Source organism: Dermacentor silvarum, chromosome 1 (assembly GCF_013339745.2).
Source record: "Dermacentor silvarum isolate Dsil-2018 chromosome 1, BIME_Dsil_1.4, whole genome shotgun sequence".
Classification (NCBI taxonomy): Eukaryota; Metazoa; Arthropoda; class Arachnida; order Ixodida; family Ixodidae; genus Dermacentor; species Dermacentor silvarum.
In genome coordinates, this window is record NC_051154.1 from 209891331 (window position 1) to 209903339 (window position 12009).

At 46.7% G+C, this 12009-nt stretch overlaps 1 long non-coding RNA gene across 2 annotated transcripts in view; it reads left to right on the forward strand.

The window, feature by feature from the left end:
- Positions 1–12009, forward strand: part of LOC125941949 (uncharacterized) — a 68782-nt gene that overhangs the window by 50214 nt on the left and 6559 nt on the right. Inside the window, exon 1 of one of the 2 annotated variants that reach the window (XR_007464694.1) lies at positions 6444–6469. The exons of the other annotated variant lie outside the window; for it this stretch is intronic. This is a non-coding gene — a long non-coding RNA (uncharacterized LOC125941949). Of the gene's footprint in view, positions 1–6443; positions 6470–12009 lie in introns of those variants that run through there. 2 annotated transcript variants of the gene reach the window in all.

A 12009-nucleotide genomic window follows, 5' to 3' on the forward strand; every position in this document is an offset into this window, starting at 1 on the left:
AGGAGCACACTTCCAACCTCCGACAGCGAAGATAGGTGAGGCAATCCTTAGCTAACCCATTATTGTTTCCCATTTCTAGATCGTCTTCTCTATTTTGTAGAGGTGTGCGAACAAATCTCGTGACAGGTACATGTTAATTATTATTGGTTCTTTTGTTTGAGCAGCGTGACAGATCTGGAGCTCCTTTTGTTTACCATTTTGGCAGGAAGCCATTTATTTTGTTTGAAATTCCGTACTTTGTGGATCCAGGTATCACGTAAAGAAGATGTTATCATTTCAATTCAATCGTTCTTCCACAATTCATGGATTGATTCTATACATACGTATTCACTTGAGCGAGCTTCAAAGGGCCTCAAAACACTGTTCAGTCAAGTGAAAGCCTATGTTGTATTCAGTGAAGCGCAATAAAGAATATAATTCTTCATTGATTTAATATATTTGATCAAACCATATCATTCTGTCGTAGTTTTGTTTGAAGAGCAATGTTCATTAAAATTAAAGAATAATATGTCTGTTGAGGGCCGGGTTATCGACTGCTCACGCCATTTTTTCATGTACAACCTTTGCATATATAGAAAAGTGCTTTTTCACAACAGGCTCTGTTTTGAAAAGTATTAGGAAAGATTAGAAGCGCATTAGGAAGAACAATTAGCATATGGGAATTAAGGCCGCGAACAAGTGATCGGGAAAGGAACATATTTTGCTTACCCATCTCTGGTTGTACAAAACATACAAAAAATGTTTGACAGAAAGGTTATTGTGGCGATTCACTTTATTAGGGCACACAAATCCTGCTCCCTTCATAAAGAGGTGTTGGAGGACGCCTACAAGAACAGGTCCCAGAATATTTACTTCAGAAAGGTTCAGCACATTTGCATCTCAGCGATGTGTCTGTTGAATGCAGCAAATGACATTACCGAAGCCGATTAATGGTTAATACTCATTTCAGTCATCGATTTTATTCAATAATTAAGTAAATATTTTTAATAATTTATGAAATAATTCATTCATTAATGCATCTTTAAATAATGTGTTCAAGCAGTTCACAACAGGTAGATGTTAAGATGAGTGGCTTGTACTTCCTAAGATTTGACCGCCCTTTTTGAACATTGGCACCATTTGGGCTGTATGCCAGACGTCAGCCAATTTGCAATTAATTAAATAAATATTTAAATTTGTTTATTTAATTATTTATTTATTTAGTTAGTTAGTTAGTTAGGTAGGTAGTTACGTCTATATATAAGACTTTCCGAGGTCGTAAAAGAAGGTGGATGCAAAGACATCAATATATATTAAAAAATAGGATAAGTGTAAACGCAGTAATAGTTTCGATTGCATAGAAGAAAAGCCAAATAATAAATTTGTATTGCCGCTATTTAGTGGTGAACGCAAATATTTCTAGTTAGAATTGCATTATCTTTTCTTCGAATATTTACTATAGCACACGCTTAGAACAACTGGCTACTAGTAGGTTCCATCGTATACGCAGCAGTTCTGACGCCTCCAAATGTGATCTGTGTTAAATAACGAGAGTTCAGCGAAGGAAGCGGCGCGTTGCAAGCTTTTCAAGTATGAAAGACATGAAATCATGCGGTTTATTGTGCCAAAGCAACTCACGTTCCATGAAGGACAAGAAACCATGCGGTTTATTGCGCCAAAGCAACTCACGTTCTATGAAACACATGAAACCATGCGGTTTATTGTGCCAAAGCAACTCACGTTGTATGAGACGCTGTAGCGCGAGGCTCCCGATTAATTTAAACTACCTAGCGGGGGTTCTTTGACGCACACCTTGTGCACGATTTCTCCTCCACTGGAATGGGTTCACCGTGGTAAGGAATCGAACCCACGATCTCAGCAGCCGAATGTCATAGAGACTGAGTCACTGCAGCGGCTATACTTTTAAGGTGCGTGTACGCTCTAAAAAAGTTTACGCCCTTTAGGGAGTTTCCCATCCCTAGACAATAATCATCCTTTGTTTTGCTTGCGTTTTCGTTCTTGAAAATTCTGCGCTCGCTACTTTTCCGTAGAGGATCATATGACCCGCTGAAAACGCGCATGCGATTTGGGACCTGGAAGTGCCGGGCACGCAAGCGTTAAAGAAAGAAAATCTCGTGCAAGGTAGATGACCATCGTTTTTCGGGGACATGATAAGTTGAAAGAGTGCAAACTTTTGTTAGAGTGCAGCACTATACTACCTCTATTGGCTCATGGGTTATTTAAAATGCTTCTTATCCGAACGTCTCAATCGGCACAGAAATGTTATTCGCCCAATATATTATATAGTTCACATTGGTATAGCTCACCTTTCTGCATATTTTATTTTTCTTTTCTTAAAGACGCAGCAAAGAAAGTTAACAAATTTGTTTTTGGCCATATTGCGTGTACAACAAACGCAGTGTCATTCTCCCGCATAGAAGCTTTCGGAACCAATGAAGGATAAAAAAAGAAGCTTCATTCGCCTTCACAGAAAAAGCATGCATCATAGAACGGTGAAGTTGAGTTTGCGCCCGAGGGGCTGTTCCGCACCAGTACACATCTAAATTATAGGCTGTGCGGATGCGTTTTCACACACTTTATCATCTTCTTGGTTATTTATTTATTTTCCTACATTCGTGCTCCGCAACCTTTTGTATCCCGGGGAACAATAGTGTCCACTTGAATGCTGCGTTCCACTCTGAAGTTAGTCTTTTTCCAGCTACTTTGAGAACGCAGTTTCCGAACAGCTGGCATGACCATTTTTTTGTTTGTTTGTTTTGTTTTATTACTTTCTTAGGCATTTCGTCAGTTATCTGACCCAAACACCTCGAGAGCCAACACGAAGGTCCTGGCCCATTCCTTTATCATCGTTCTGGTCACTGGTAAGTTTCTCCACGAGCTCTGCCGTATATATTCGCATGGTTGGGAAAGGTCACTGGACAATGTCGCATCTGGTATAACCTACGAAACGAACAACGTCTACTTTAATCTAAGCTTTAATTGAATTGCATTAAATGCAATGATCACATGGCGTGCTCTAACAAAACCTCTATCAAAGGATACAGGTTCTCCGGAAGGGATTTGTATATTCGTGAACGGATTGACTCCGACTACAATCGATAGCTTCACGCCATTACACTGCTTACGCCAATACATTACATTCAGTCGAGATCCCCTTGAAAAAAAAAGTCTAAATAGTGGAGGGAGGCAGTGGTATCACCTCTTTGGGACGGTATATTTTCTGCGCCCACTATCCCGGGGGGGACATCCAAACATATTTATTTATTCTGATATTTCAGCCTCCTTTCCCTCAATTACCTAATTACGTAGTGGAGGGTAGCCAACTCGGCTAGCACTTCAGTGTAATTAACCAACTAGCCCAGCAACAATTTTACTAAGAATTGGCAAAACGAAGTAACAGACTAATACTGGCAACCTGTGGTGCATTTACGGAATTAACTTCAAATTGTGTCGCGAGAACCATCAGGTTCTCGCTTAGCAAAAGCAATAATTCCGTACGCTACTCTCGTTCTAGTAGACCTGTGTCCCATTTTACACATCTGTAATGACGCGCGGCACAGCCATTGTGGCTTGCTGTCCCAGTGCGCTGCGGAGTACAGTAATGGTGAACTTTCAGATACCGCGAGTCGTGGTACTGCGTGCCACCATATAGCGGAAGCTTCGCCCTAAAAATTGTTTTCGACACTTTACGGCATAAACCAAGCAACATCCTAACGAATTAAATCAAGGATCATCGAAACGGTTTTTGGGAAGCCTGCTGTTTTACGCCCGCATCGTGAGAGTTTCTAAAGTATTTTTCGTTTAAGCGCAGGGATCATTTGCATTATAGCTGCTCAGGACGGTGAAAGTGAAAGAGGCATGGCGCACGTGAGAGTTCGTGAGTATTTTGTTGCACCAGCGATCTACGTAAGTAACAACTGCAGTATGTACTTAGTCTTACTAATAAATCTACTAGCTAGTGATACTACCACACAAGCCTTGACTAGAGTGTACTAGATTGGGGGAGTGGGTCCAACGAGGGCTGTGCGCTGAGGCATTTTTTATTGAAAATCCAGGTGGCGCCACCGTCGCTCTCTCCCGAATGAGCAGCTCCGCTCGCCGGCCGGACGCTTGTCGCGTCGGAGACCCTACCACAGCTGCATGGAGCTTTGACAGGCGGATACTCGATGGCAGTAACACTGAGATTATTCCCCACCGATATGTAGCAAACAAAATGGAAAAAGAGCGGCCCAAAGAACGCAAATGACGCAACAACGATGGTGCGTCGAGCAGACGACAGCTACCCAGCCCGTGAGCTTGCCTCAGCCAATGAGCGCTGCCGAAACGGCCGGAGATTCGGAAGAAGGCGACGGCAGCGCCGCCACATTTTCCGCGTTTTTTGCTTCACCCTCTGCGCTTGCTAATGCGTCCGCTGGACCCACTCCCCCATTCTAGTACACTCTACCTTGACTACTTCCAAGACGTCCACTTAGTTGCCTACTTAGTCCAATGGCGGAGTTGAACTGCAATTACCTCAAAATTGCTGTAGTTAACTCATTTACACAAATAATAAGTGCCCCGATGTCACCTTAGCTGAATCGTTTGAAGTATGCCGCTAGGAGTCATATTGCACTATCAATTCAGCGTATAATAGATTAGCAAACCCAGCCATTCCATGAAAACGCTTAAACAACTGTGGTCAGCGTCTAAATGTTATTTCTCGCCAGCATCACCATAAGGCGGGAGGCCCGAAATTAAAAACATGAGAAACATCGCCTCGCCGAACGGGTGGTTACGGAAGCACGTAAAGTTGGCAGCTGCGCAAGCCTAATGTGATATATTGCGAGGGAAGTATAGCTTCACATTTCAGATATTCCTCAATTGGCGTGTCTTCAATGAAAACTCTGGGTGAAAACGCGTGCACTTGTTTTTCCAATCGACGATACATTCAAAAACCTTCTCTATTAGTTTAATAAGCATACACAGAGTAATTGAAAGCAAAACCCTATTTCTGTTTCTCCTATAGGCTAGGGATTTAACTGCCCATTCAACCAGGGTGCCTGCCACCGTCACTGCCGCAGCATTGGGCGCCGCAGAGGCTACTGTGCCGGCATCATCAAGCAGACTTGCACCTTTTACCGCAATTAGTCTATGAGCCGCTGTTCTTCAGCCCGCCATAACCGCGTCACTTCTCTCATAAGAAGAACCGAATGTTGCTATGCACGCAGTCTTTCGAAGTATTACTGTTAAACTACCCTTGACAAAATGGCATCTCTAACCTTTTTGTTGCATAACCGTGAAATTTCCATCGTAGCATCTGTGAATCAGCGGCATAAAACCTTGTTCATATTGCTTCAATAAAAAATCGTATACGAGTACACCTTGTGCAGAATCGATTTCACTCATGTCTGCATACTGATGTCTACACGAGATAGCTCGTCCACCTAATGACGTTGGTTTCTCTTTATTCAGCATTTAACGGTTCTTTTGTGCTGCGCCTCAGCCGGGGTGGCTCAGTCAGCTAAGGCGTTGCGCTGCTGAGCACGAGATCGCGGGATCGGATCCCGGCCGCAGCGGCCGCATTTCGATGGAGGCGAAATGCAAAAAAAGCCCGTGTGCATGCGTTGTAGTGGACGTTAAAGAACCCCAGGTGGTCAAAATTAATCCTGAGCCCTCCACTACGGCGTGCCTCATAATCAGAACTGGTTTTGACACGTTAAAACCCCAGAAAGAAAAACAAGAAAAAGAAGAAGGCTACATAAGAGCTTGTGAGCACACAGCAATTGCGGCAACGTACGGAGCCTGCAAGAAAAACAAAAAGTACTTTCATTTTGCTGTCGGCAGTACGCGCCCCCTCCGCAATTCTTGGCGGCATGCGGCAAAGTTCTTTATAGCATACGGCAAAGGAAGCGGCCGTAATAAAGAAGAAGCTATACCTTTGCAACCATAACGACCTATATGGAGAAGAGCACGCACTCACGCAAAGTGGTGAGCTCTCCATATTGGCGGTTATAATACACCTGGATTGAGCACGAAAGAAAGAAACCCCGTATACGTCAATTCTAGAAACCCCGTTATGATTCGGTTTCGCAAGTGAGCGTGCTACACATGACACACCTGCAGTGCTGAGCATTCCCGGATCGATCATCGCTATATAGTTGCAGTTCTTGACAGCCCACTTCCAGGACAACCAAATAACTCGTAACTCGATGTCACTATATAGCTCAGTTCGTCTTGTCATAAAATGTGCGATTTACTGCACTCCGTTAAGCACTATTTATCTGCACCGGGAGTAGCTCTTCCGCTTTCTGCAGCATTTTCAGGACAACGTGCAACAGCGTCGCCAATAATGGCCGCCTCGTGATAGAAAAATCCGACGGCTATCACTGCCCTTTGTACAGTGTTTGCACCTGCTGTTCAGTGTATATATAGATCTCGCCGGCGGCTGTAAAGGCGCACTTTCAGTTTCTTCTTGGCACCAAACCACTAGGTAAAGAAGCATCTGTTCCTATATTCGGACATATCAGCTCAGGATTCTAGTCGTAATAATTACGCAGGAAGAGCATGCTGTAGCTGAACAAGATATCCACTGTTTCCTGAAAATTTTAGACAGGCGATCTGCATCTTCCGGTGACAGTTTCCAGTCGGTTCCTTCATTTCGTTATCTACCTGTGTGTCTTTGTTTCAATAATAATAATAATAATAATAATAATAATAATAATAATAATAATAATAATAATAATAATAATAATAATAACTCCACTAGCATCTGTATGGACTTCAGTTGGGGCATCGGGGTCAAAATGGCGCAGAATAGGAGGAGAAGTGAGCAAATGGCGAAGGGTCGTGAACGCGTCATCGCATGCTTTCGACCAGGCGGATAGGGCGTTGTCTCCAGCCAGAAGTTGAGTCAAAGGGGCGATGATCATGGCGAAGTTCTTCACAAAGCGGCGAAAATAGGTGCAGAGGCCGACGAAACTGCGTAGTGTCTTCAGATTAGTGGGCTTGGGGAACTCGGCAACTGCACGGAGTTTTGCAGGATCCGGAAGCACGCCTTCTTTGGATACGACGTGGCCTAAGATGGTAAGCTTACGAGCAGCAAAGAAGCATTTTTTGATGTTAAGTTGCAGGCCAGCCTTAGTCAGACAGCTTAATACCTCTCTTAGTCGTTGGAGGTGAGTCGAGAAATCAGGTGAGAAGACAACGACATCATCTAGGTAGCACAAACACGTGTGCCACTTGAGACCGCGCAAGATACTGTCCATCATACGCTCGAACGTAGCGGGCGCATTACATAGGCCGAATGGCATGACATTAAATTCGTATAATCCGTCCGGTGTAACGAAGGCGGTTTTGGAGCGGTCAGCCTTTGCCATGGGGACTTGCCAATATCCAGACCGCAAGTCCAAAGAGGAAAAGAACTCGGCACCTTGCAAACAGTCAAGAGCATCGTCTATGCGCGGTAGGGGATATACGTCTTTGCGCGTAATTTTGTTAAGACGTCTGTAATCAACGCAGAATCGAATAGAACCATCTTTCTTTTTTACGAGGACAATAGGCGATGCCCACGGGCTTTGGGACGGCTGAATCACGCCACGCCGAAGCATATCGCTCACTTGTTCGTCGATGACGCGGCGTTCAGAACCTGAGACACGGTAAGGACGCTGCCGGAGTGGGGCGTGCGAACCGGTGTCGATGCTGTGCGACACTGTGGTGGTGCGGCCGAGAGAATGTTGATGGCAGTCGAAGGAGGCGGCAAATTCGCGTAGCAGGCTGACAAGTTGCGCGCGTTGTGTGGTTCTCAAATCACCGGAGATTGACGGTTGGAAGCACTCCAACGGCGGTCGAGTCGCATTGTCGAGCGCGGCGAGGGATGTCGAATGCGCGGTGTCGGGAGCATCGAAGAGCATTGAAGAATCCACAATTTGAGCGCAACCGAGGCACTCTCCGCGATGCAAAGTAACCGGCAGGAAAGACACATTGCACACACACATCACACCACGGCCAGCACTGATGGCGATGACGGCAAAGGGCAGCGGAAGGGAACGGCGACGGGCGAACAAGTCACATGGCGTGAATAAGACGGTTGCGTCACGTGCAGATATGCAAGACACAGAGACGACGGCGGCGGACTGAGGAGGGATATCGGTAACTTCGGCCACAATCATTTTTGTAGGCGTCACAGGATCTTGGTCCTTGGCTGCAGCGGAAGGAAACGACAACTCCACCTCGGCGCGGGCACAGTCAATGATGGCATTGTTAGACGAAAGAAAATCCCAGCCTAGAATGACATCGTGGGAGCAGGACGGCAGGACAACGAACTCAATAACATGAAGAGATTCCGCGATTACAACACGAGCAGTGCAGGCTCCCAAAGGTTCGACAGGCTGTGCGCTCGCAATACTCAAACACAGTCCGGAAAGCGACGTCGTTACTTTTCCTATCCGTCGGCAAAGTCCTGCGCGTAACACCGAGATTGCTGCGCCCGTATCGACCAGTGAGAATTTTGGAATCCCTTCGACGTATACCTCAATTACGTTTCAGGGGTGATTTCGAGGCCTTGGGTAAAGCGAAGGGGACGCAGTTCTCGCCTCGGGAACTGCGACACTTAGTTTCCCTGAGGCAGAGGGCTTGGCCGGCGTCTCATCGGTGAGATGGAACGGCGGCGTGGGGATGGCGAACGACGAGTAGTGTAGGGAACAGGGGTTTCATCTGGCGGCACAGGGGATTGTAGCTGTCGAGGGGCGTAACTGTTCATGGGTCGGCGGTAATCATAAGTAGGCTGCATAAGGCATCGACAAAAGCGGGCAACGTGTCCCGGAATACCACAATGGTAGCAAATTGGGCGGTTGTCGGCTGTGCGCCAAGGATTTGGCTGGCGTGGTGGCTGTAGTGCAGGCGGCGAGAAGGGAATCGGGGGCGGTCGCGCAACAGCTTGGAGAGGTGGACGTGGAGCGAAGGGCGGCCTTGCAGCGACGTCAGCGTATGTCAAGGGCGCCGCGACGGTAGGCGGTGGAATAGCAGCTGGCAGGCACTCAGCGACTTGCTCCTTGATGACGGTCTGTAACCCCCGTGTCAGTGGGGAGTGTGGTTGCGCGTTCGTAAAGGGCACCAGGGAAAGCTGCCGAGCAACTTCTTCTCGCACGAACTCCTTTATCTGGTGCATTAGAGGTGACTCGTCAACACCTAGCGTCAGACCTGAGACAGGGGCGAATTCTGAGGGTGGGTGTCGTGTGACAACGCGCTGCCTTCGAAGTTCGTCGTAACTTTGACCCAGCGCAATGACGACAGACACTGTGGTCGGGTTCCGGGCGACCAACATCTGGAAGGCGTCGTCCTCAATTCCCTTGAGGATATGCCGGATCTTATCGGCGTCTGGCATCGTTGCGTCGACTCTGTTGCACAGATTAACGACGTCTTCGATATAGCTGGTGAAATTCTCACCTGGTTGCTGGGCGCGTCCGCGCAGGCGTTGTTCGGCCTGAAGTTTACGTACAGCAGGACGACCAAAGATTTCCGTGAAGTTGGTCTTGAACGCCGACCATGTCGAGATGTCGAATTCGTGGTTCCGATACCACAAGTGCGCAACGTGGCTCAAGTAGAAAATTGCGTTGTTGAGCTTTTCCCTATCGTCCCAGTGGTTGTGCCTGCTGACTATGTCGTACGAGGCGAGCCAGTCCTCGACGTCCTGATCACCGGTACCCGCAAAAATCGCAGGATGCCGCTGACGCTGCACGCCAGGACAGATGATAGTTGGTGTCGTGACTGCAGCTTCTTGGGCTGGATCGTCAGGCATGGTTCGAGAAGACTGGGCTTGATCGTCCGGCATAGGCCGAGATGATTGAAGGGTTCGCCTTCGAAGTTCCAGCGTTGATGGAGTCGTACCCAGCACCTCCACCAAATGTCAAGGTGTTTATTGACAGGATTAAGAGGTCGAACTCGGTGCGGCAGTCAGAACCCTGCGAGCAGTCAGGACAAGCCCCGTGCGTAACAGCGCTGGTGATGCGCCTGACTGACCGGCACTTCTTCGTCGTATTTCATACACCGGAGATGCACCTGGCTAACCGGCACTTCTTCTTCCTTACAATAATAATAATAATAATAATAATAATAATAATAATAATAATAATAATAATAATAATAATAATAATAATAATAATAATAATAATAATAATAACAATAATAATAATATATGTGGGGCCTGGTTCAGAGTGAGCAAACCGCAATTGCAAAAGGAAGGTAACTAATACTCGTTGGCGTTATAATAACCATACTCGCCCTTGATGATGCAGCAGTTTCTCTGAAACGGCTGTTAGTGTACCTTCGGTCGGCCGGTAAGAGATAGAAATAAAAGTAAAAGGAAAGTTAGCAAGACTAGCCAGAAAGGTAATTTGGATGGCTACACTACACGGAGAAATGGAAATATGCGCATAAAGATATAAAGTGTCATGTGGTCGTAGCCTTTCAAATAAGCCAGTGGTCCTAACGAAAAAAAAAACTACCGTTTCAGAGGCTGCTGTATAGAATTTTGTCAAGGCGAGAAATGTATAAATCAGCAAATTTAGAAAGCCGACAGTTCAGCTTATAAAAAGCAAAGAGCAGCGCCAGACTAACTCAACAAAAGCCGGACAGCCAGACGTGAGGTATTCGATTCTTCCACCGCAACCAAATACCTTTGAAAATGGGCTTCCGAAGCATAGCCACTGGACATAGGTATTTCGCTTTTGCAAACGCCACGCCGAGCCACAACCGGCACAGAAGCATTCATATTCCTGTTTGACCAGGCCTATAGAAGAACTGGGCGCCGCACGCAGCAAGCGAGAGAATGCAGATGAAAATTAGTGAAGTCGTTTCAGCTCTCCTTTTAGCCATAGCCAGAGTCCATAGCCTATATACATGAAGCGCTTCTTCTTGAGAGTGGTATGGAGACACATTATGTGCCAACATGAACACAATTTAGCACTTTTACAAATTGATAAAACAGTCTCGCGCATTCAGTGAGCCCATTCAGTATGCCATTCGGCGTGGCTTTGCAATTCACTGTGCATCGGAGGTAGCCAACGCGAGTACATCTGGCTCACAAGTTCCACGCGCCTTAACAGAAGTTACAATTGCGTCATCATTCATTTTTTTCAGCTTTTTTTTTCTTCTTCCTCTCCTTCTTTCTCTCTCTGTCTCCTTTTTGCTCTCACAGCAGTAATGAGCACGGAAACGAGTTTGTGACCGTGTGTAACGCAGCCGGGCTGCCACGCTGCCTGAGTTGTGGATCCAGATCGAGTAGTGAGGCTATAAGTGCCCTCGCTTCGAGGCTCGTGACGCTGGTGAGGCTCATCGATGTTCAGGGTCGTTAATGATTGTGTGATCATTTTAAGAGCTCTACTTTCCCAGCTGCGGAACGATGCGTTTAGAGAAAGCAAGTGCCGCGACGCTTTTCCATCCAAGCATCCGCCAGCTTCGCCGTCATGACCGAACGCGCTTGTGGTTGTATCCGAGATGAGCTACATGAGACGCGAGTACAAACCCTGCTGTGGGGTGCATATCGTCTTGCACTGGTTCTTCTTGCCCGTTCAGCACGCGCGTTCTGTTGACAGACGCCTGGAAGCCCCTCCACCTTTACGTGTGCTATGTGCTTTAACTGCACACCAAGTGATGCTGACGCAGTATTTTATGAAAGATGGGAAAGGTTGTTTAGAGATGGGTTTCTAAATGCGATAGCCTTCCTTTGTGGACCCCCCCACCCTCCCTCCCTCCCCACCACTTTCCTCAATCTGGCTATCGTGCCTCGAAGCTGCACCAAGATTACCTATGTAGCAGGTCCCATGTCATTTTAATACAGTTTTAGCTGAGCGATTGCAGTCTACTCCGCTCAGATCAGAGTTCGCACACAGCCCCTCAGCAGGAACTCAACTGCGCGAGCGCACAGCGCTCGTGACGGCAGCAGTATGCAGAACGCTTCTCTTATTCAGCAGAATGTCAGGGTGCGTCGACTTCACTTATGGGACGTTTTCCAGCCAAACTGACCACGCCTCG